Source organism: Gossypium hirsutum, chromosome A01 (genome assembly GCF_007990345.1).
Source record: "Gossypium hirsutum isolate 1008001.06 chromosome A01, Gossypium_hirsutum_v2.1, whole genome shotgun sequence".
In the NCBI taxonomy this organism is placed as follows: domain Eukaryota; kingdom Viridiplantae; phylum Streptophyta; class Magnoliopsida; order Malvales; family Malvaceae; genus Gossypium; species Gossypium hirsutum.
The window spans coordinates 30,213,306-30,239,501 of NC_053424.1; the positions used below are offsets into that span (position 1 = coordinate 30,213,306).

The window sequence follows — 26,196 nt, forward strand, 5'->3', positions numbered from 1 at the left end:
AATCCCTAATTGACATTTTTGTCAAAAATCACTTTACAAAACATGTATATCAATCACCAAGCTTTCATTATTCATCATCAAACATTCAAAATCTCAAAAATTCATCAAATGCAACTCACAAATTCATTAAAAAATTTAGAAATTAGGGTATGGGCTAGCTAGTACTCAAAGCAACGATCACAAAAACATAGAAATCATCAAAAATCAATCAAAAATCATACCTTAATCAACGATTAAAGGTGCCGAATGTGTGCCCTAAATGGAGTATTCTCCTCTTTAATTCCAGTTAAGAAATAAACAAATATGAATATGCTTTCATCTTTTGTTTTTAATTAATATTCATTATTTAACTAAATTACCAAATTAACCTTATTTAAAACCATTTAATATCATCCATTTTGATGCCCATTTATGTCAAATTCCACTATCAATGGTCTAATTTCAACATAAAGACCTCCCATTTAATAAGCCATGACAAATAGACAAATTTTTCATATAGAATGCAACTTTTGCATTTTATGCGATTTAGTCCTTTTTTTCTCAAATTGAGCTATTAAACGATAAAATTAGCTCACAAAATTTTCACACATATAAATTCACATACTGTAAACACCAAAAATAACATTAAAGTAATTTTACGACCTTAGATTTGTGGTATCAAAACCATTGTTTCGATTTAGCTAAAATTGGGTGGTTACACCCCCTCTTGGCATTTCTGGTTTGTTCCATCAAGCTAACATGCTCCCTATGTTGTGACATCGAACATCCCGTGTTGCAACATAACATCCTGTTCACTCACAAAGTGCGTTAGCTCTCCCTTAGGCCTCATTCAACCCCTAAGGTCAATAAAAAACTAAATTTGCACATTTTATTGAACGTAAATTAAACTAAGAAAGCTTAACTAAAACATAATGAAAATGCATGTATTCAACTTCCTTAAAACATGAAAACTAGTTTAATCTGCTTCACAAAATTATGACAAATCACCGTGTGACCCTTGTTTCAAAAATTTTCAAGTTTGTTTAGAATTTTTGATTTGTTTCGATTTGATCCAAGATTATTTCCATACTATTTTAGGGCCTTGTAGAATCGATTTGAGGCTCATAAGTGTATTCTTACCATGATTAGATTCAATTATTATGTGTTAACAATTCCAAAAGAAGAAAGGACTCAAAATTGAAGCAACCAATAAGAAATATCCCATCATTTTTTATGAGTGTAAGAAACTAAGACACATCAAGTTTGATTGTCCTCAATAGAAGAAGAAGGGGTCCAGAAAACAAAAACACAAGGCCAATGTTGCTACTTGGAGTGATGAGGACTCATCTGATGAAGAAACTCAAGAAGTATTCAACTTGTGTCTTATGGCCATTGATGATTTTAAGGTAACTTTAAACTCAGTTTCAAATTCTTATTCTTTTGATGAGTTGCAAGGTGCATATGATGAATTGGGTTTGGAATTTGAAGTCATGAATTCAAAACATAAGAAAAATATTTCAAATTTGAAAAATGACAATGACTTGTTTTCCAAAACCTATCAATAACTGGAAGAGAAAGTAAACAAGATGTAAGAAATAATTAATGAGCTTGAGAAGAAGAATTCAGACTTGCATAATTTACTTTCTAAAGTTCATGATGATCATGAAAAAGAACTTGAGTTTCTTAATAGTGAAAATTTTCACTTTAACCAAGTTTTAGAAAAAAGAGAAAATTCAAAAAAGAACTGTTAAAAATAGCTTTAATTTATATAAACATAAAGGTCCCTAAATATTTTACAAGAGAAAAATCATTAAAAGCATATGGGCCCCTCAAGGACTCATAAGTTCACAAGATAAGAACTTGATTTCAAAATAGATACCTAAAGGGATTAAAATTATAGGAACTAATGTTTATGGACCCAAAAGAATTTGGGTACCAAAAATCAAACTTGAATTCTATATTTGTAGGAAAAGGAGCATTGCTTTGAGGTGGATTATTCAAGGAAAAACTTATGGTACCTCGATAATTGATGCTTAAGATGCATGACCAGTGACAAGAGTCACTTTATTAATTTGAAGCCAAAAAGTGGAAGAGAAGTTGTGTTTAGTGACAACTCTACAAAACAAATTGAAGTAATAGACTCTATTGGTAAAAACTCTTCAATTATTATTGACAATGTCTTATATGTTAATGGTCTTAAGCATAATCTTCGAAGTATTAGTCAACTATATGATAAAGGTTTTAATATTTTATTTGAGTCTAAAGGTTGTAAAGTTATTAGCATTACTTCTAATAAGATTGTGCTTGTAGGACATAGGATAGAATATATATATGATGCATTTAGATTATATGCATAACTCTAACTTTGCCTTGTTGCTAAAAAGAAGAATAACTCTTTGTTATGGCATAGAAAACTAGGACATGTTAGCATGAGCATATTTCATAAATTAGTTTAAAATGACTTAGTAAAAGGATTACCTAGAATTTATTTTGATGTGGATAAAATTTAAGATGCATGTGTTAAAGGTAAACATAAAATAGTTTCTTTTAAACCTATTAATGATGTATCAACTAGTAGAGTTCTGCAACTAATTCACATAAAATTATATAAAATGTATGTAAAAAGTGCTTTTCTAAATGGTTTTATAAATGAAGAAGCATATGTTGAGCAGCCACCTGGTTTTGAAGATCCAAAATTTCCAAACCATGTTACCAAACTTTCAAAAGCTTTATATGGTTTGAAACAAGCTCTTAGAGCTTGGTATGAATGATCATCAAATTTTCTTATTGGAAAAGGTTTTTATAAAGGAAAGGTTAACACAACACTTTTTATTAAAATAAAAGACAAAGATTTATTGGTAGTACAGATTTATGTTGGCGATATTATTTTTGGTTCTACTAATGATCTTTGTCAAAAAATTTCTAAGTTAATGCAAGGCAAGTTTGAGATGAGCATGATGGGAGAACTAAATTTCTTTTTAGGACTCCAAATCAAGCAAAGAAAGGATGGCATCTTCATAAATCAAGTTAAATACACAGAGGAAATGCTAAAGAAGTTTGTGATGGACACTTTCAAACCACAAGCTACTCCTATGAGCCGTTCTACAAAGCTTAATAAAAATGAGGATGGTAAATATGTTGATTTAAAATTATATAGGTTAATGATTGGTTATTTGCTTTATCTTACTGTAAGTAGACCCAACATTATGTTTAGTGTATGCTTGTGTGCTAGATATCAATTTTGTCCTAAGGAATCACATTTACTAGCGCTTAAGAGAATCGTTAGATACCTTAGAGACACTTTAAATTTAAGATTTTGGTATTTGATAACTCTTGAAAAGAGTTATACTTCAAGCCTCTAGATTGAATAATTATTTTTAATTAAGTAAATATGTTTGCATTTTTAGATTTTTTAGAATATTGCATAAAAAAGCTTGGATTGTGAAATAAATGTTATTATTTGTTACGTTTATTATTGGGGAAGAAAGGTGCTGATTGTGGTTGGTAGTAGGTGCAGAATGAAGAAGAGAAAAGAAAAAAGAGTCTAAAAATGAAGGAAGTGAAATATTGTCATGGCAAAATGTTGGTTAGATTACTAATAAGAATGCCATGAAAATTCTAGGAAGATGACACATCATTTAGTCCACGTCACTCTTAGCCAGTTGTACTTGTACCAGATAAACCACCCTGAAAAATAGGAAGCAAAAGGTGTGTGCTGAAAGGGAATGACCTAATTTATAAAGAAGGAAAGAGAAAAGAGAAAAAGGGGATCCAGAGAGAGAGAAGAATTACAGAGTAATTTTTCTCTCTGTGTCAGATTCTCGTGAAAAATCTCAGAGAAAGAAAAAGGGAGAGGATAACAGATTACAGAGCAGAGGAATCTGGCCTAGATTTCGCATCAAATCTCATTATAAAATTGAAAGCTGGAGTAGCAAGAGCTTCCTGCAGTTTTGCCTTTATTTTCAGATTTGAACTATATGTTTCATAAATTTAAATGATGATGTTGAATGGTTTTGTTTTGGATTATTATCGGATGATATAGGCAAGTATTCAAATGAATATTTGAAGCACTTTAGACATAGAAGTTGCAATCCGTACAGTGAAAGGAAGAACAATCTGTATATCATTCTAGAGTTCTGTAGACATACAAAAACTTAGAACGATAGTTTAAAGTCTGGCCCTCGAAAGAAGTAGACTGTAGTAGTGAGACTCTGAGTAGTAGAATGGTCAAGATTTTGCCATGGTATTATTCTGATATAGAAATAAAGCTTGAGTAATTCCAACCTTTATCATTCAATAGTACAAATCTTCCCCACTTATTCTTTGAGAATTGCCACTGCATTTAAATTGCCCTAGCATATTTTCTTTCATAAATGATTTTATTAATCCATTCATTAAAATTTCTTTATTAATTTGTCATTTGTTTCTTTTACGCAATTTAATTAGTCAATTTCATAATAATAGCATAACCAATTATTTTAATCAGTTTCGATCCCTATGGAGACGATATTCACTCTTCACGTTATTACTTGTTTCGACGTGTATACTTGCACATTCGCATTACACATTCACACGCGACAAGTTTTTGGCGCCGTTACGAGGGATCGACAACATTGGTGAAAATTTGGTGTGTTATTATTTTTTATTTCGTAAGTTTATCCTAATTAATTGTTTTGATTTTTTTATTTTTCAGGATTTTTGTTGGTGCATAAGTAGAGATATTTCAACAATTGAAGAGTATTCTTTTGATCCAAAAATTGAGAGAAGCTTGAGAAGAAGGAGAAAAGAATTGCGAGAAATGAAAATAATTTGAAATTATCAGGTTAGAGAAAAGCCACTACATTAGGAAGGAAGGGATGCTGATATTCCTCGAATAATAGATGATAGAGACAGACCCATCAGAGAACATGTAGTGCTGATCTTAGATGATTTGAATCCAAGAATTGTTAGGCCACATTTTCAGTCTCAACATTTTGGAGTAAAGCCGGTGATGTTTCAAATGTTACAAACTATAGGGTAGTTTAGTGGATTGCCTACTGAGGATCCACAGTTACACTTAAGACTCTTTTTTTAAGTCTACGATTCATTCAAGTAGTAGCGTGTTCCTGAAGATGCCCTAAAATTAAAGTTATTCCCTTATTCATCGCGAGATCGTGCCAGAACACGGTTAAATGCATTTCCATCAGGTACGGTGGCATCTTAGAATGAACTTTGTCAGAGGTTTCTACTAAGATATAATCCTCCAAACATGAATGCCAAATTGAGGAACTATATTACATCCTTTCGGTTATATGAGGATGAAACATTATATGAAGCTTGTAAGCAATTCAAGGAGTTAATTAAAAAATTCCCAATGCATTGTTTTCAACATTGGACGAAAATGGAAATGTTTTACAATGGATTGAATGCACATACAAGGATGGTAGTTGATGCATCTATCAATGGGACTTTGCTTGGTAAATCATATAATGAGGGATATGAAATTCTGAAAAAGATAACAAACAACGATTGTTAATACCCCACTACAAGAGTATGCACTTACAGAATAGTTTCTAGAGTAATGGAATTTGACGCGAATACTTCCCTAATAGCTCAGGTATCATTTTTATTGAATATGATTAAAACACTAAAAAGACCAGCTACAGTGCAGGAAATAAAAGCAGCCGAGTTAGCATGAGTTTACTGCAGAGAAGATCATGTTTTTGATGAATGCCTATCGAATCTAGCATCTATTTATTATATGGGAAATTTCAATCTCAACAACAACAACCCATATTCCAGCATATATAATCTGGGGTGAAAGCAACATCCCAACTTCAATTGGAGTAAATCTAGGGTGGGAAATTCTAGTAATGCTATTCGACAAAATGTTGTGAGTGTAACACCCCTAACACATATTTGTCACCAGACTAGGGTTAAAGGCATTACCAGACTAGTGTCACCTTCTTTGACATGATGGATGAATGGTTTGGGAATTATTTGAGAAATTTCCCTAACATACCATGACCTCTCCTACCCCCTAACCGACCTGATGAGGAAGTGCCACTAGGTATGGCACCTGTAAGAGTTGGTAAAGCCCCAGTGGACAAGCTTAAAAAGTATGGGGATAAAAAACTTAGAGCTAAGATTGATGATGATGCTGAACGAGTCGAGTGCTGGCTTGAGAATACTACACGAGTGTTGGATAAATTATCGTGCACAGCCGAGAAGTGTTTAAATTGTGTTGTATCTCTTCTAAAGGATACTGCATACCACTAGTGGAAGACCGTATCTTCAGTGGTACCAAAGGAAATCATTACTTGGGAATTTTTCCAAGCGGAATTTAAGAAGAAATACATCAGTCAAAGGTTCTTAGACTCGAAGCGAAAGGAGTTCCTAGAACTCAAACAAGGAAACAAGACTGTAGCGGAATACAAAAAGGAGTTTGTAAGGCTAAGTCAGTATGCGATTGAATGGGTTCAAAAAAAGTAAAAAATGTGTAAACACTTCGAGGAAGGTGTGAATGAGGAAATCAAGCTATTGGCTGGGATTCTTGAGATATGAGTATTTACTGCATGAGGTGATTGGACCAAGAAGTCCGAAGAACTCAATAATGAAAGGAAGCAAGCTAAGAGAGAAGCTCGAGTTTCAAACAAGAGATCCAACAGTAAGACGCTCAGATTTCCCACAAAGAAATCAATGAGTCAACATAAACGCTCCACTTCATCGGTAGGATATTCGGGTAGAGCGAGAGGCTCCAAATGACATAATCAGAAGTTTTCCTCCCCTATGGTGACTAGTGTGGGGAGTGTAGATGACCAAAAGCAAGAGTGTAAAAGATGCAGTAAATTTCACTTCAAAGAGTGTCGAATGAAGAGTAGTGCATGCTATAGATGTGGTTCTCTTGACCACTTCCTCAGAGACTGCCCAGAGTGAACCGATAAAGAGGTGGAAGTAGCCCCGAAATCGAGTGCTCCTATTCTATGAGGTAGACCTTCAAGATATCCAGAAAGTGGTGGTGGCAGTCCGGTTGCAGCTAAAGACACTGTAAAATTAGAGACTCGAGCCCCGACAAGAACGTATGCAATATGCGCTCAAGAGGAAGCCTCTGCTCCTGACGTCATCACGGGTACTTTTTCTCTTTTTAACACTTGTGTTGTTGCCTTAATTGATCCAAGACCGACGCATTTATACATTTGCATAAAATTAGTGTCTAGTATGAATATATCCATTGAACCTACGGATTTTGTAATCAGAGAGTCGAACCCATTAGGCAAGTCAATCTTGGTCGATAAAGTCTGTAAGAATTGTCCTTTGATGATTTAGGGTCACTATTTTCTAAGTAACCTTAAGTTATTGTCATTTGATGAGTTTGATGTAATACTTGGTATGGATTGGTTAGTCCTACATGATGTAAATGTAAATTGTGGCGGCAAGTATATTGAATTGAAGCACCCAGGTGGTAAGATTCTACGAGTTGATTCAAGAGAGTTGGATACTCCACCGGTTGTAATTACAGCAATAGTTGCTCAAAGAATGGTATGAAGCCTACCTTGCTTTTATACTGAACATTAAGGAAACTAAGTTGAAGATTGATTCTGTACCAATAGTATGTGAATATCCAGACGTGTTCCCGAAAGAATTACCTAGACTACCTCCTGATAGAGAGATAGAGTTTGGTATTAAACTAGTGCCAGGAACAGCTCTTATTTCTATTGCCCCGTACAGGATGGCACCAACCGAGTTGAAAGAGTTAAAAGCATGACCGCGTGATTCATAACAAGTAATAAATATTTATAATGAAGATCAAACCTAGACTAACTATTATCACGACGAAAAGGCTAGCGCACCTAGCAAACAATAGTATAGTAATGGCAAGACCAGGATATCGTACCCAAGGGAACCAAAAGTACTAGTAATAACTATCTTTTTATTATTTAACCTAGAAATAAAGAGGGGTTGTTTATTAAACTGATTAACTAAGCTAATTAACTAATTGAACTAAGGCAAAGAGAAGATTTGGAAAAAGACTTGAAGAAAAGTAATTGATAAAGACGACACCCAAGGAAGAATCCACCTAGATTTCACATGTTATCTGACTCTGAACCAGATGATTTATTCACTTGACTTGATCCGTGAGACTCCCTAACCTATATTATTATCTCTTTCGAGACTAAGAACACCTAACCCTCAGTTGAATAAATTGAAATTTCTTTCTTAATTAAAACCCCTAGGGAAGTAGTAAATCGATCTATGGACTCCCATATTAGGTTTCACCCTAATCCAGCAAAATCTCGTAACCTTATTTCTAGGTGTTCGATTAACTCCACTTAATTATGCCAAATCTACTCTTAGACAGGGACTTTTCCTCCTCTGCAGAAGCACATCAAATCATGAATTAATACCCGAAATATTAACTCAAGCATTAAGAACACATAATTAAAAACAAATAAAGTATTTATTATACAATTCAGATAATAATAACAACATCCATCATAGGTTTCAACCCCCTTAGGTATCTAAGGGGTTTAGTTCCTAATAAAATAAGAGTACATCTCAAAAGTATGAAAATAACAAAACATAAAGAAAACTCTAAAACCCCTGAAAGAATTCTAAGAGAGAGATCTTCAGTCTTGGAGTAGCTCCGGCTTTTGGGATAGATCGTCTGGCTTCCTTCAAGTAATTCCTGGCATGTGGTTCTGTACTCTAGAAAAGTTTTGGAGGGGAGGCGCCCTTTCTAAGTCATAATTAGGGTGTTTATATAAGCTTTGGATTGGCTTTCTTCTTCCCTAAGTATCCTTTTCCGTGTAAAATACAACTATTTGAAAAAGGGACACGCTCATGTGCCACGGCCATGTGACGCGTTTGCCAGGCCGTGTTCAATCTGTTAAATTGCACACGGCCATATGGGTTAATGGCCAGGCCATGTGAATCGTGAAAGCCTTGGTCGACACCCTCAAAAAACACGGTCGTGTGAGCAGCCCATGTGGCAAGGCTTAGGCTGTGTCATCTTCTCGATTTGGTCCATTTTGTCCCTTTTTGGCTCGTTTTTGGCTCCTTTTGACTCTTGGTGCTCTCCTGAGTACAAAACATGAAATAACCAGATTAAGAGCACCAAAATCCACAAATCTAGTAATAAGCATCCATAAAGATGCTAAGTATTTGGGGTAAAAACATGTATAATTTGGTGTTTATCAAATACCCCCACACTTAAGCATCTGCTTGTCCTCAAGCAAAACTTTCATTTACTGCTAGAATTCATTCCTATCAATCATATAATCATTACTGATAATGTTACAAACTATTCCACGGAAAATCATACAGTGAGAGTTCAACTATAGGGGCATTAAAAGCCTCAAACAATCTAAATCGAATATTTTGATAATAAAATTATAGGTAAACTTCTTCCTCTAAGTAATTAACTTTAGTCCTAAATATACAACAGATGACATCCTCACTACGGATTCACTCAAATCACTCAAAGTGTTTAAGGTTCAAGATTAAGTACTCGATTGTCTAACATGAGAAGTTATTACCATAGGCTTGCATGAAAATCAGATCTCCACCACTTGTAAATGATATGATACACTAATCAAAAGGTTTTTGCATGGTTGTAACGGGGTTTAGGTTACGGGTATGGATACAAGCTGAAGAGACAAAGGTTAGAATCGAGATAATTTCAATATATTACCCCACTATTAAAAACTTAATTACTGAATCACTAACAAATATCTAGAACTATATTACATAAGCTCATGACAACTTTAGCTTACTGAGGATTACAATAATAATACTATTTTTTTTATAACAAATCAAGTCAATACAATATAGAAATCATACTTCATGATTCAGTAACAAAAAATGGTAAACATAGTGAGGTAACAATATTAAATTGAATCTCGATAAAAAAAGGGTAAATTAAGTAAGAGGATTTCAACAATAATGGGTTAATGGGTTAATGATGAGGGTTAATAAATAAAAAAGGTTAATAGGCTCAAAGGGGGTTCACTAAGGTTTTAATTATGTAGGAAGGCTTTTTATGGAGTAAGTGGGTTAAATCTTAAGTGCCTTTATCATCTCAGTATATCAAATCATATGTGTGATCTCGACATGTATAATCGAAGCAAGTTTTAGAATAACAGTTCAATGTTGACACACTCAAACCACAAAAGAAGTGAGCAAGACAGAAAGCTATATGCTCAAAAGGCTCAAAAATCTCACCAAAAATTTGGGTTTTTGAAGTCATTCCTATATACTTAAGATTTCAAGATAATACCTCAATTTAGGAAAATAATCTAAAAAATTTTAGTTCTCAAAAAATCAACTTATCATGCTCGATTCTCTAAAGTCCTATAATCAAATAATCATGCATAATTCCCATGGTCTAATTCATGACATATCAACAATAATTATAGATCACTCAGAATTCATTCGATCAATATTATGAGAGAATCACTTAAGCACAAGACCAAATTCAGGGATTTGAGAATAATTCAAAAAGGTAGGCATCATGTTCATGTTCACCCCCCCACACTTAAGATGTACATTGCCCTCAATGTACAAAGGTAGAATATTCAAAATAAAGAAAATCATAAGAGGGGAAGAGGTGAAACTCCCTGTTATATGGATGCGGAGCTTGATTTTGAGGCTGGAGTGTTTGGGGAAAGTAGTAGCTGCCACTATTCTTGGCTAGATGAAGAAATTGGGTCGTTGAACTTGGCACTCATTGGATATTATTCCCTACTTGTTTCCTCATTCCATAAAATATTCCTAGCAGCTTTGCTCGGAAGTTTGTAGAATCATGAAGAGTTTATTAAGAGTTGGTGTGGAAGAGAGCGTAGTGGGATTACTTGCTAGAAATACCAGAAAAATGAAGAAAGTAAAATTTACCAATATAGATATGTCTTTCAAAAGAAAATAATAAAACTGAAATGAAAATAAAAATAAAAATAAAAATAAAAGATAAGAGGATTCAATGATTCTCGTTAGTGGGGCCCTCAGGTGGTGGCGCTGCAGTGGCGATGTGAAAGTGTTGGCACAGCTGCTGCATCATGGCCTGCATGTCGTCCATCTTTCTATCACATCACCGATTTCGGCTAGGGTTTTGAAAGGAAGCAGAAAATGAACAGTGATTTGCTTATATAGTGAAGGTGCACACGGCCTAGGGCCATGCCCGTGTACTCTGAAGGTGAGCCCGTGTTTTTTGAATTTTTCAATTTAGGTCGTGCCCGGCTACTATCCCACGCCCGTATGTCTGGGGCGTGTATGGCACACGGCCATGTCGCACGGTCTTACCTAGCTTTGTTCGCTTCTCTCACACCTGAGTGTTAGGCTACCACGCCCGTGTATTATTTTCCACGGCTTAACGGAACGAGCGTGTCGCATGCCCATGTCAAAGAAACAGAATTGAACCTTACTCCTGGCACGCCCGTGTTTTTCCATTCCCACGCCTATGTTCACCTACCAAGTTCACCCACGGCCATGTCGCACAGCCATGGGGATTTATCACATCCCGTGTTTTGGGGAAATCATGTCCTGCTTCCACACGACGTATCGCACGGTCGTGTCTCTTCCCCTGTTTGGCCACGGCTTTAGGCACGCCCGTGTGCCTGGCTATGTGTGCTGAAAAACTTTTCAATTCAAAGATAAAGTTAATGATTCAAAGTGTTAGAAATTAAAAATAAAGAAAACAAAATATGTTAGTGTTGGGGTTGCCTCCCGAGAAGTGCTTATTTATAGTCTAAGCTCGACTTGCCTCTCTAGTGAATGGTCAGGGTGGTTCGAGGAGTTTATACTCCTTATTACTGCTATCAACCTCATCAAAATAGGGTTTTAATCGGGTGTTGTTTACCTTAAAAGTGTCGAATTTTGGGTGACTTACCTCCACCGTATCGAATGGAAAAATACTGAGTACCGTAAGACGGACTTCCTTATTCGGTGTGGTAGAACAATTGGGGATCTGCGGCATCTAGTAAGACTTTATCGCTAACCTTAAGTTGATTAGGAGAGGTATCGAGCTTGTTTTGGCGTAGTTTCGGTTTATCATGTGTTCTCGATTTGTGTGCTCGCCATTCGTCTACTCCTCTATCCTTAGCCTTCGTTCTTCATGAATATGTCCTCTATCATCCTTGGAACATGGCTCGTGAACTTCTTTGAAGCTTAATTTTTACAAAGTCATATTGTCAGTTTTAGTAGATTGGTGTGGACTATTACCTTCAATGTTCGATGTGATGCCAGAATTACGAGCTTGAAGGGTGATCATTTCATCTCCCACACGAGGTGTAAGCTCACATGTGCCAACATCAATAATTGTTTTAGCAGTTACTAAAAAGGGCCTTCCTAAAATCAAAGGGGTGTTATTATCCTCCTCTATGTCTAGAACAACAAAATCAACGACGAATATGAACTTATCTACTTTCACGAGTACATCTTCAATAATACCCCTAGGAAATCTTATAGTTTTATCTGCCAACTGAATGCTCATCCTAGTTTGTTTAGGTTTCCCAATACCTAGTTGCTTAAACATTTTGTAAGGCATTACGTTAATACTAGCCCCTAAATCAGCTAATGCATGACTTATATCTAAACTACCAATTAAATAAGGAATTGTAAAACTCCCTAGATCTTTCAATTTGTGGGGTAGCTTATTTTGTAGAATAGCTGAGCAGACTGAATTTAGCTCCACATGCGACGTTTCGTCCAACTTCTGTTTATTTACTAAAAGCTCTTTTAAAACTTTCATTGCATTTGGCTTCTGCAACAAAGCTTCAATAAACGGTAAGTTAATATGTAATTTTTTCAAAAGTTTGAGGAATTTACCGAATTGTTATTCTGAATGGTCTTTCCTTGTCGCGTTAGGGTATGGCACACGAGGTTTATATTCGACAGTCACTGGTTTGTTTGTATTTTGACTTACCTAATCTCTCCCTTTGCTTACCACTATTTCTTTCCTTGGTTCTGGTTCAGGCTCAATGACTCCTTTGTCATCTTGAGTATTAATTGCATTGAGTTGTTCCCTTGGGTTAGGTTCGGTATTACATGGAAAACTACCTTGTGGTCGTTCGGAGATCAGTTTGGAAAGCTGGCCTATCTGAGTTTCGAGTCCTTGGATCGATGCTTGTTGATTTTTAAGTGCTGTCTCTGTATTTTGGAAACGGGTTTCTGACATTGATATGAATTTTGAGAGCATCTGCTTAAGGTTCGGTTTCTTCTCTTTTTGATAAGGTGGCTGTTGAAAACCCTGAGGATTTTGTGGCTTTTGATTCCCTTGACCACCCCAGGAGAAATTTGGGTGGTTCCTCCAACCTGCATTATAAGTATTACTGTATGGGTTATTTTGAGATCTAAAGTTATTGTTACCCATATAGTTGACTTGTTTCTCTTCGGTTGTGGGATTGAAGGATTGATATTCTGTATGCACACCTTCTTTGCTTGAGTCACACCTCATTACTGGATGTACCTACGTAGAGCCAAGTAAACCATCAATCTTCTTATTGAGAAGTTCTACCTGATTTGACAGCATAGTAATTGAGTCGACGTTATAAACGTCGGCCGTTTTTGTTGGCTTAGTCCTCATGACTTGCCACTGATAGTTATTCAGTGACATTTCTTCAATGAATTCATAAGCCTCTTCAGGTGTTTTGTTGTTGATGGTTCCGCAAGCACCTGCGTCAACCATTTGCCGAGTCAAGGGATTCAGACCATTGTGGAATGTTTGTACTTGCAACCAAAACGGTAACCCATGGTGAGGGCACCTTCTTACTAAGTCCTTGTATCTCTCTCATGCATCGTAAAGTGTTTCTAAATCCATCTGTACAAAAGAAGAGATATCATTATGTAATTTAGCCATTTTAGCCGGCAGAAAGTATTTTAGTAAAAAATTTTCGGTCATTTGTTCCCAAGTAGTAATTGACCCACGTGGTAATGAGTTCAACCACTGTTTAGCTTTATTCCTCAAGGAAAAGGGAAACAACCGAAGACGAATGGCATCATCAGAAACGCCATTGATTTTAAATGTATCGTAAAATTCTAGAAAGTTTGCTAAGTGAGCGTTGGGATCTTCATCCTGCAAACCATCAAACTGAACAAACTGATGTATCATCTGAATAGTGTTAGGTTTTAATTCAACAGTATTTGCAGCTACAGCAGGCCTAACTATTCCAGATTCAGTTCAAGTTAAAGAAGGTTTAGTATAATCATACATTGTGCGTGGAGCAGGATTTTGATTAGCCACAATTGCAGGAGGTAGTTAATTGCCTTGGTTTTTAGCCATCTCTTCAGCTGGGGATTGAGTATCGTCTTCTTGCTCGTTCTCCATGTATCGTAAGCTGCGCCTTATCTCTCTTTGATTTCCACGAACTGTACGATCGATTTCTTCGTCAAAAAGTAATTGTCCCGACGGGTTTCTTCTAGTCATAAACTATAAAAATCTGCCAAAAGAAAGAAAAAGTAAATTAATAAAATTAAATTAAATTGCAAGAAAATTAAATGGCTAAAGTAAAAAAAATTTAGCATTCCTAATATTTTAGTTCCCCGACAACGGTGCCAAAAACTTGATCGCGTGATTCGCAACAAGTAATAAATATTTATAATGAAGATCAAACCTAGACTAACTATTATCACGACGAAAAGGCAAGCGCACCTAGCGAACAATAGTATAGTAATGGAAACACCGGGATATCGTACCCAAGGGAACCAAAAGTACTAGTAATAACTATCTTTTTATTATTTAACCTAGAAATAAAGAGGGGTTATTTATTAAACTGATTAACTAAGCTAATTAACTAATTGAACTAAGGCAAAGAGAAGATTTGGAAAAAGACTTGAAGAAAAGTAATTGATAAAGACGACACCCAAGGAGGAATCCACCTAGATTTCACTTGTTATCTGACTCTGAACCAAACGATTTATTCACTTGACTTGATCCGTGAGACTCCCTAACCTATATTATTATCTCTTTCGAGACTAAGAACACTTAACCCTCAGTTGAATTAATCAAAATTTATTTCTTAATTAAAACCCCTAGGGACGCAGTAAATCGATGTATGGACTCCCATATTAGGTTTCACCCTAATCCGGCAAAATCTCGTAACCCTATTTCTAGGCGTTCGATCAACTCCACCTAATTATGCCAAATCTACTCTTAGACAGGGACTTTTTCTCCTCTGCATAAGCACATCAAATCATGAATTAATACCCGAAATATTAACTCAAGCATTAAGAACACATAATTAAGAACAAATCAAGTATTTATCATACAGTTCAGATAATAATAACAACATCCATCATAGGTTTCAACCCCCTTAGGTATCTAAGGGCTTTAGTTCATAATAAAATAAGAGTACACCTCAAAAGTATGAAAATAACAAAACATAAAGAAAACTCTAAAACCCCTGAAGGAATTTTGAGAGAGAGATCTTCAGTCTTGAAGTAGCTCCGGCTTTTGGGATAGATCGTCTGGCTTCCTTCAAATAACTCCCGGCGTGTGGTTCTGTACTCCAGAAAAGTTCTTGAGGGGAGGCGCCCTTTCTAAGTCATAATTAGGGTGTTTATATAAGCTTTGGATTGGCTTTCTTCTTCCTTAAGTATCCTTTTCCGTGTAAAATACAACTCTTTGAAAAAGGGACACGCTCATGTGCCACGACCATGTGACGCGTTTCCAGGCCGTATTCGATCTGTTAAATTGCACACGACCATATGGGTTAATGGCCAGGCCGTGTGAATCGTGAAAGCCTTGGTCGACACCTTCGAAAGACACGGCCGTGTGAGCAGCCCATGTGGCAAGGCTTAGGCCGTGTCATCTTCTCGATTTGGTTCGTTTTGTCCTTTTTTGGCTCATTTTTGGCTCCTTTTGACTCTTGGTGCTCTCCTGAGTACAAAACATGAAATAACCGGATTAAGAGAACCAAAAACAAAACATGAAATAACCGGATTAAAAGTACCAAAATCCACAAATCTAATAATAAACATCCATAAATATGCTAAGTATTTGGGGTAAAAACATGTATAATTTTGGAGTTTATCAAAGCACAGTTTCAAAAACTGATGGATAAAGGTTTTGTAACGGGGAGCTTTTCATCTTGGAGTGCTCCCTTATTGTTTGTAAAGAAGAAGGATGGTTCGATGAGGCTATGCATAAATTGTCGACAATTGAACAAGGTGACTATTAAGAATAAGTATCCTTTGCCAAGAATAGATGATTTATTCGACCAGTTGAGGGGAGCCACTATGTTCTCTAAGATAGATCTGAGTTCCGACTACTATCAGTTGTGAGTTAAGGAATCGGATATGCCTAAATAGCTATCAGAATGAGGTATGGTCACTATGAATTCCTTGTCATGCCATTTGGTTTAATGAATGCACCAGCCATATTTATGGACCTAATGAATAGGATATTTTGGCCATACCTGGACAAGTTCGTTGTCGTGTTTATTGATGACATTTTGATTTATTCCAAGGATGAGACAAAGCATGCGAAGCATCTGAGAACTGTGTTGCAGACTTTACAGGAAAAACAATTGTATGCTAAGTTTAGTAAAAGTGAATTTTGGCTCCAAGAAGTAGGGTTCTTGGGTCATATTGTTTCGGGTGATGGCATCCGAGTTGATCTAAGTAAGATCTCTACCATCGTTGAATGGAAACCACCTAAAACCGTAGCTGAGGTTAGAAGCTTTTTGGGCTTAGCTGGTTACTATCGAATATTTTTGAAAGGATTCTCCATGATAGAGACTCCAATGATGAGGTTACTACAGAAAGACGTGAAGTTTGAATGGACAGAAAAGTGTCAGTAGAGTTTCGAGAAGTTGAAGACATTGCTGACTGAAGCTCCAGTTTTAGTATTGCCTGAGCCGAGAAAAGAGTTTGTGGTATACAGCGATGCGTCCTTATATGGACTGGGTTGTGTACTTATGCAAGATAGCAAGGTGATAGCCTATGCTTCGCGATAGTTGAAGCCACACGAGAATAATTATTCGACGCATGACTTAAACTTGCCGCCATTATTTTTGCCTTGAAAATCTAGAGGCATTACTTATATGGTGAGACTTTCCATATATTCACAGATCACAAGAGTTTAAAGTATTTGATGACTCAAAAAGAATTGAATCTGAGACAGCAGAGATGGCTAGAACTAATTAAAAATTACGAGCTGATCATCGATTATCACCCAGGAAAGGCGAATGTGGTCGCCGACACTTTAAGCAAAAAATCTTTATTTGCACTAAGGGCCATGGACGCTCGATTGGCATTGTTTAATGATGGTTCAGTTTTGGCAAAGCTAAGGGCTAGGTCGACATTTTTTCAGGAAATTTATGACGCTCAGACTATTGATAGTGTCCTTTAAGATAAAAGAGCTCAGTGTGAGTCGGGCAATGAATCAGATTTTTAGATTAGTCCTAATGGATGCTTGATGTTCAGAGACAGAGTTTGCGTACCAAGAGACGATGAAATTATTCGAAAAATCTTGCAAGAGGCACATGATAGCCATTTGTCTATTCATTCAGGAAGTGCCAAGATGCATAATGATTTGAAGAAAATATACTGGTGGGACGGCATGAAAAGAGACATCTCCGAATTTGTATCGAAATGTTTGATATGTTAGCAAGTCAAAGCTAAACATCAAGTACCTTCTGGTTTACTACAGCCTCTGATGGTTCTCGAATGGAAGTGGGACAGAATCACTATGGACTTCGTGACAGGATTACCATTGACCCCGAAAAAGAAAGATGCTATATGGGTAGTGGTTGATAAGTTGAAAAGTCGGCTCATTTTATTCTGGTAAGGATAGATTATTCACTTGACAAGTTGGTCGATTTTATATATCTAAAATTGTGAGATTACACGGGGTACCGTTATCGATTATTTCAGACATTCGAGATTCTGGAAGAAGTTATAAGAAGCCTTTGGTACTAGGTTGCGTTTTAGTACAGCTTTTCACCCACAGACTGATGGTCAGTCTGAACGAATGATTCAGATTCTTGAGGATATGTTGCGATGTTGCATCCTTGAATTTCAAGGCAGTTGGGAAAAATACTTGCCATTGGTAGAGTTCACCTACAACAACAATTTTCAAATGATTTTGAAGATAGCACCTTATGAGGCCCTGTATGGCAGAAAGTGCCGAACTCCATTGTATTGGACAGAACTCAAAGAGAGTCAGATTCACAGAGTTGATCTAATCAAGGAAACTGAAGAAAAGGTTAAAGTGATATGTGATTGCTTAAAAGCGGTATTGGATAGACAAAAGTCTTATGCTGATCTAAAAAGAAAAGAGATTAAGTTCCAAGTCAGAGTCTTGAAAGTATCTCCATTGAAAAAGTTATTGAGATTTGGCTGGAAAGGCAAACTGAGTCCGCAATTTATCGGACCATATGAGATCACTGAAAGAGTTGGACCATTAGCCTATTGCTTGGCATTGCCACCAAAACTGGAAAAGATTCATGATGTATTCCATGTATCTATGTTAAGGCGATATCGATCAGACCCCTGTCATGTGATTTCACCGACGGAGGTCAAAATTAGACCGGACATGACCTATGGTGAAGAACCCGCAAAGATTCTGGCTCGTGAAGTTAAATAGTTGAGAAATAAAGATGTGGTTTTGGTAAAAGTCTTATGGCATTGACATGGTGTGGAAAAGGCTACATGAGAATCCAATATCTGGACTTGTTTACTGGTAAGACTTTCGAGGACGAAAGTCCCTAAATGGGGGAGAAATGTAACATCCTAAAATAGGGCCTAGTCAAAACAGTGGTTTCGGGACCACAAATCCGATGTTAAAATATTTATTTTATGATTATTATGAGGTCTAGAATATGAGTATATGCATGTGTTAAAGTTTTATGAAGAAATTCCATGAGTAAGGTGTCCAATTGAAGATTAAGGACCAAATTGAATAAAGTGCAAAACTTGGATTCTAAAAGCAATTTCAGATTATTAATTAGAAGTCCTTAAAGAGCAATTTGCCTAATTTTTAAGTTTTTGGACAAAATAGGCATTGTATGGATAAAATTTGAAAGAAAGGGCTTAAGGGCATTTTGGTCATTTGGTTAATTAATGAAATAAAATGGGAAAATAAGCCAAAACTCAGCTCATCTTCTCCACCTTGCTCCCGAAATTTGATTGCCACCATAGCTAGGGTTTCTTCACTTTTCAAGCTCAATAGTAAGTGCTCCTAAGCCCCGTTTTTAATGTTCTTCGTATTTTTGAAATCCTAGTAACTTACTCTCTCCATTTTTACCCATATTTTGAGTTAGGGTTCATGTATGTAAAGTGAACCATGTGTGACATGTTTATTCTTTGATGATTCATGAAGGAATATGAAAGTTGGATGTGTGTTAAACATCTTTTTCTAGGTGATTTTCATGAAAAACCCCTAAAAGGACCTTTTTGCAAAAGGTGTAAAATATGTGGTAGAAATGTGAAATAATGGAAAAATATGGGCTGCCATAAGAGGAAAGAACATCCGGCTAGGCTTGGATAATGTAGAAAATTCATGTACTTCATCATACGAGCCTAGGGAATCAATCGTAAATAATGTGAAAGGTTAAAGGCAAAACGGTCATTTTGTCTGAGGGTGAAATGTAGACTCAAAAAGAATAATGTGAGGTATTAATGATTCATTTTTATTATTATAGACCCTGGAGCAAATTCTGGAGATCGATTGAGGAAAACGAAAGGTTTCGGAATAATTGAGACACAAAACTGAAACGGATACCAGGTAAGTTCGAATAACTTTAAGTAAACTATTCATATGCCTAATTACATGTGTTATGAATGTATGATAATTGGTCATAATGATGGCATGAAAATCCATGAAGTATGTTAATAATAATAAAATGATAATAAATGCCCTGGTTGAAGTCAAAAAGGGAAATTCGATGGATAAACCATGTCTTACATGATTTGAGATCCTGCATGTGTTGCAGAAAAGGATGTAGCCTCAACGGGTAATCCGTTGATCTCAAATATAGGAAGGATCTAGCCCGGAAGGGTGTTCCTTGAGTGATCGAACCTCCCGAAGAATATGTGTGCATTGTGGATTTAGCCCGGACGGGTAATTTGACTAGGGTCTGAATTTAGCCTAGACCTATAATTCAGATCCGAGCTCATTACAAGTGTTTGTCACTGCAAGGGATTTAGCCTAGACTGGTAATCCTGACATCACTTATGAGTTTACATTGCGGGGAATTTAGCCTGGGCTGGTAATCTCGCCGTATGATGTGAGGTTCACGGGAGTGCATATTTGAGATGATCGCTCTTACGACTTGACGGTAAATGGATAATCCATCGAGACTTTCGAGAAACACAACGGGATTAACATGAGATATAAAAATGAAAATGTTGAATGATAAGCTCATCTAAGACAAATTACACGGTGCATTGTTACGAGACTAACTTGTTGATTGAGTGCATGTGATAGAGAAACTATTTTCATGCTTGTTGGTTTTATTGCCTAATATGGATGCATGCTAAGTAATCGATAAGTTTACTTTCTAATTTTTCGGGCTTACTAAGCATGTAAGTGCTTACCCTTCTCTTTTCCCTGTCTTACAGAGCTCGTGGACTCGCGAATATTGGGAGACGGTTAGAGAGTCAACACACTATCATCTTGCCTAGCTTTGCTATATAGATACTCTTATCTTGTTCAATGGCATGTATAGGCCTTTTGTTATTTTGTTATATGTGTCATTTGATTAGCCAATATTAAGGCTTATAAAAGTATACATATTCACTTGTATATGGCCATGGAAATTGGCTCATGTTGGTGTAGGTTATGACCTGCCAATTGTGCAAGTTATGTTCCAATGTTCTTGTGATGATTAAATATGGTGTATTACAATTAGTCATATGTAGCATGACCAAATCACATAGGGTGGTTAGGCCAAAATTTTGGCAATGAGTTGCAATAACGAGCCAATCTAAATTGAGTCACAGGTCATGGAAATCCTTAAGATAAAGGGGACAACCTAGCATGTATAAAAATCGATGAGATAAGGTTCACATGAAATGAGGTATATTAAGGTCATTTAAGAGTATAATTAGACCATGTTAAGTGTTATTGAAATATACAAGTGGATATGGTTATTAGAGGGTGACCTAAGGCTTGGAAAATAGCCTAACAAGGTCCACAAGGGTGGACACACAGGCGTGTGTCTAGGCCGTGTGTGACACACGGACCACCCCATGGGTGTGTTAAATGGCCGTGTCTCCCCTGCACCTAAAAATATTAAGTCATAATGCATGGTAGTAAACACAAGGGTAGAGACACGACCGTATGTATCAACCGTGTGGAGGGCACGGCCTAGCACACGGTCTTGTGTCTTGGCCGTGTGCCCCTAAATGCATGCTGACGTCATAAACAGAATGCTCGAGTTTTTGGACACAGGCGACCACACGGGAGTGTCTAGGCTGTGTGAAGGACACGGGCGTGTACTTGGCCGTGTGAAAACCCCTGTAGGTTTGAAATAGAAAATAAATTCAATTAATTCCACACGAGTAGGGGACACGGGCGTGTCCCAAAGCACACGAGCATATGCATTGCCTCTACACGGGCTTGTGAGGCTTAACTTAGAAAATTTTTCAAGAACTTTTTCAGGTCCTCTGTTTAGTATCGGACCTTTCTCAATGTATGTTTTGTGACTCATAGGCCCATAATAGGGACACTAAGGTGTTGCTTGATTGGGTTCAAATTGGAACGAAATTTTATAACCTGTATTTCTTGAAAATGTTCGAGTACATGTTTGGTAATGCCTCGTACTTGATCCTGGTCTCGGGTACGGGTAAGGGGTGTTACAGTTTCATGTAGCTTCTTCCAGAATCGAGACATGAAGCGAGGATCCCTATCAGAAATGATCGGAACTGGTACCCCATGCAGTCTCACTATCTCAAACACATACAGTTTAGCCAGCTTCTGTAGAGTGTAGTCAGTACGAACCGGTATGAAATGGGCAGACTTGGTCAATCGATCCACGATGACCCATATAGAATCCTTCTTAGTGGGTGTGAGGGGTAACCCACTAACAAAGTCCATAGTCACTCACTCCCAGTTCCAAAGCGGAATCTTGACTGGCTACAACAAACCCGAAGGTAACTGGTGCTCAGCCTTAACTTGATGGCATGTGAAACACTTAGCCACAAAATTAGTAACTTCTCGTTTATGACCTGGCCACCAGTATAACTCACGAAGGTCACAATACATCTTATTTCCCCAAGGATGCATAGCATAAGAGCTACTATGTGCCTCTCTCCGTATTGACTACCTTAATTTAGTATCTTTCGGTACATAGATTCTCCCACGGAAGCAGAGCACCCCTTCGCTATTCAATCCAAAATCCATAGTATTCTCACTCTCATCCTATCGAAAGCTAAAACTTAAAGACTCGTCCTCTAACTGCTTACCCTTAAGCTACTTAATCCATGTCGATTTAACCTGAAGTTCGTCCAACAGACTACCATCATCAAATAAACTGAGGCGAGCAAACATTACCCTTAGATCAGCCATAGCCCTACGGCTCAGTGTGTCGGCCACCACATTGGCCTTACCAAGGAGGTATTCAATCGTACAATTGTAATCTTTAAGCAACTCAATCCATCTATGCTACCTAAAATTCAATTCCTTCTGAGTGAGGAGGTACTTGAGGCTCTTGTGATTAGTGTAGATGATACACCTTTCCTATATAGGTAATGCCACCAGATTTTTAGTGCGAGCACTACTGCGGCCAGCTCTAGGTCATGCATCAGATAATTCACCTTGTGAGTCTTAAGCTAACGAGACACATACGCTACCACCTAACCCTCTTGCTCTAGCACGCATCCCAAACCGACATGTGATGCATCGCTGTAGACAATAAACTCTTTTCAAAACTCTGGCTGTATTAAAATAGGGGCATTAGCCAGTACCATTTTGAGCTTCTCCAAGCTCTCTTGCTGCACATTAGTAGCAACTTAGTCAAAGGTGCCGCAATCAGTGAAAACCCTTCTACAAGACGTCGATAATACCCTGCCAGTCCTAGAAAATTGCGTATCTCAGATACAGTCTTAGGTTGCTTCCAATCCAAGATAGCCTCAATCTTTCGAGGATCGACTCTAATCCCCTCAGTAGAAACCACATGACCTAGAAACGTCACTTCACGTAACCAGAACCCACGTTTACTGAACATCGCGTACAGTTACTTTTCTCGCAAAGTTTGTAGAACCACCCTAAGGTGTTCATCATGTTTATCCTCAGTCTTCGAATACACCAGTACGTCATCAATAAATACAACTACGAATCAATCCAAATAGGGCTGGAACACTCGATTCATTAGATTTATAAAAGTTACCGGTGCATTCGTCAGTCCAGATGTCCTTACTAGGAACTCTTAGTGTCTATAACGAGTCCTAAACATCATCTTATGCACATCAGCCTCCTTAAACTTTCAACTAATGATATCCCGATTGAAGACCAATCTTAAAGAAAACTGAAGCTCCTCGAAACTAGTCAAACAGATCATCTATGTAACACCCCACACTCGAGTACTATAGCGGGATGGGATACGAGGCGTTACCTCATTTAATCACATGCATTCCAATGTTTTTGATTCATTAAGACTTGGTCAAACTTAAAAATTTTTCAAACTTTGTTCAAGTTCCTAAACAAGGGCCTATGAGGCCTCACACGTCCATTTGAAACCATTTGGGACCAATTCGTTTCCTTAACCAACTTTAGAAAATTAACCCTAAAAGAAAAAACAGGGCACACACCCATGTGGAATGGTAACACACCCGTGTGTTCATTATGACACGGCTGTGCTAATGGCCCGTGTGACACACACAGCCTAGGCCTCTAGGGACACGCTTGCGCCCCACGTCTGTGTGAATTAAATTCTAAATTCGAACATACAGGGGTTTTCACATGGCCTAACACATGTCTGTATCTATGGCCCGTGTCTCTCACCCGGCCGTGACACGCCTGTGTTGTAACCAATGTCTTATAACCTTGACATTATATTTCTGACATCAGCAATCTTTAAGGGCCACACGGCCAAGGCTCACACCCGTGTGCTAGGCCATGCTTTTCACACGGCTGAGACACACGGCCGTGTCTCTGCCCATGTGTTTACTACCACGCATATTGACTTGAAATATTTACCTGCAGGGGACACACAGCCGAACCACACGCCCATGGGGTTGGTCGTGTGTCACACACGGCCTAGACACACGCCCGTGTGTCTACCCGTGAAGACAACATAAGGCTATTTACCAAGCCCTTTGCCACCCTGAAACATAATATAACAACAATCCACCATGCTAAGATTAACATAATATAATTTCTCAATCCATCAACTACATTTAAGGCTTCTACACATTCTATATATACTTAAGCAATCAACAAATTACTCATTCATGAAAGAGCTTCTTATATTCATAAAACAACTTTAAACTTTTGCCATTTTTCCATGGCCTTGTACAAAATGAATCAATGTCTAAAATGAGCCAACACATTTGGCTAATTTACATTGACACAAAACTCAAAAATCAAGGACCTATACATGCCATAATCAAAATAAAGAGATCTATCTATATCAAATGCATCTATTGATAGTGTGATCGAGGCCTCCGACGTCCGTTGATCCACGAGCTAATTAGGCGGCACTATAAGAAAATGGGAAGAAAAAGGGTAAGCATAAAGCTTAGTAAGTTACATGAAAATAAATAAAACGACAAATTTGTCATTCATCATCATGCTTATAACACTATAATAAACATAAACACAACTTACTCGTCACTATCCAACACAATTCACATAGCATATACTAAGCTCACATCTCATGTACTTCATTTAGGTATCTGTATCACTCACAACATGGTTATACTTTTCTCATTTAACTTAAACTATAACTCTCACCGTTAAACCATTTGAAATACTATCGAATAGTTACTAAGCCTCAAACATAGGTACAATGTCGATGCCATGTCCTAGACATGGTCTTACACTGGCTCTCACGTTAAATCGATGCCATGTCCCAGACATGGTCTTACACTGACTCTCACGTATCTGTTCCAATTCCATGTCTCAAACATGGGCTTACACTGACACATCATATAGTCGATGCATGTCCTAGACATGTCTTACACTAGCTTACATCTTAAGGCCGATACATATCCCAGACACGTCTTACACTAGCTCTCGTATTAATGCCGATGACATGTCCCAGACATGGTCTTACATTGGCTCTCATAATGTGGCCGATGCATGTCCCAGACATGTCTTACACTAGCACACAAATATCCCGAATGTCATGGCTTGAATATCCGATTTATTTCCTAAGGTTTAAACGGGAGTCCTACTATCTCAATGTTCATCATACATGACTATTTTCACAAATAAGTAATTCATACTATCTCAATTCAAGCACATATGATAACAATGTAGTTGTGTTATTTACATACAAATTACCTTGGTATTCAAAATTTGGCGGCTATCTCGCCTTATTCCGCTAGTTTGGCTTTTCCCCGGTCTAGGCCCGAATTTTGTAATTCTTGATCTATAATGATAAAAATTCACGAATTTAATCATTTTATTTATCTAAGTACTCAACAATTTAAAATTGGGCAAAATGACTATTTTGCCCCTAGACTTTTACAAAATGACCATTTTACTCCTACGTCCGAAATTTGATTTTTATCGAATTTCTTCATATCATAAGCCTAGCCAATTACTCTTTATACTAGAAGCAACCCACAATTCTCATTTTTTTTGTATTTATCAACAAATTTTCAACTTATGCAAAATAGTCCTTTTTAGGGTTTCCATGAGAAATCTCTTCACGAAAGTTATTTATTTCACAACCGTGGTTCATTTTCTTCCATAAAATTTTAGAAAAAAACATGTCTACTATCATGGAAAAACCCTATACTTTCAATCATTTTGCAAAATAGTCCTCTCATTAGAAAGCTTATGTTACAACAGTTCTAAAAGTGCAAAAATCATCAAAGAAAATCATCAAGATCACTTACTTGTGAAGGCTCTAAGTTGCTGAAATTTTTTAAGCTTAAAAACCCCTCTTCTATTGGTATGAATGGTGGGAAGAAGATGATAGAAAATAAAATATCATTCTCTCTTTATTAAATTTTATTTTTAACCGATTTTGTCACCAAAACCTACCTAACCTAGTCAACATGCCTCATTTTGCCCCCTATGGCCGGCCCCCTCTATTTTAAGCGTCTATTTTCCCTTTAAAGACCCCCAATTTGGGT

The 26,196-nt window shown here is 37.1% G+C and overlaps 2 non-coding genes across 2 annotated transcripts; one reads left to right on the forward strand and one right to left on the reverse strand.

Moving 5' to 3' along the window:
- Window positions 1-5,236: 5,236 nt before the first annotated feature.
- On the reverse strand, window positions 5,237-5,343 carry LOC121206666 (small nucleolar RNA R71). Its single transcript, XR_005901773.1, has one exon. It is a non-coding gene; the product is annotated as a small nucleolar RNA R71 (small nucleolar RNA).
- An 8,351-nt stretch (window positions 5,344-13,694) lies between these two features.
- On the forward strand, window positions 13,695-13,800 carry LOC121207826 (small nucleolar RNA R71). Its single transcript, XR_005902940.1, has one exon. It is a non-coding gene; the product is annotated as a small nucleolar RNA R71 (small nucleolar RNA).
- Window positions 13,801-26,196: the final 12,396 nt, after the last annotated feature.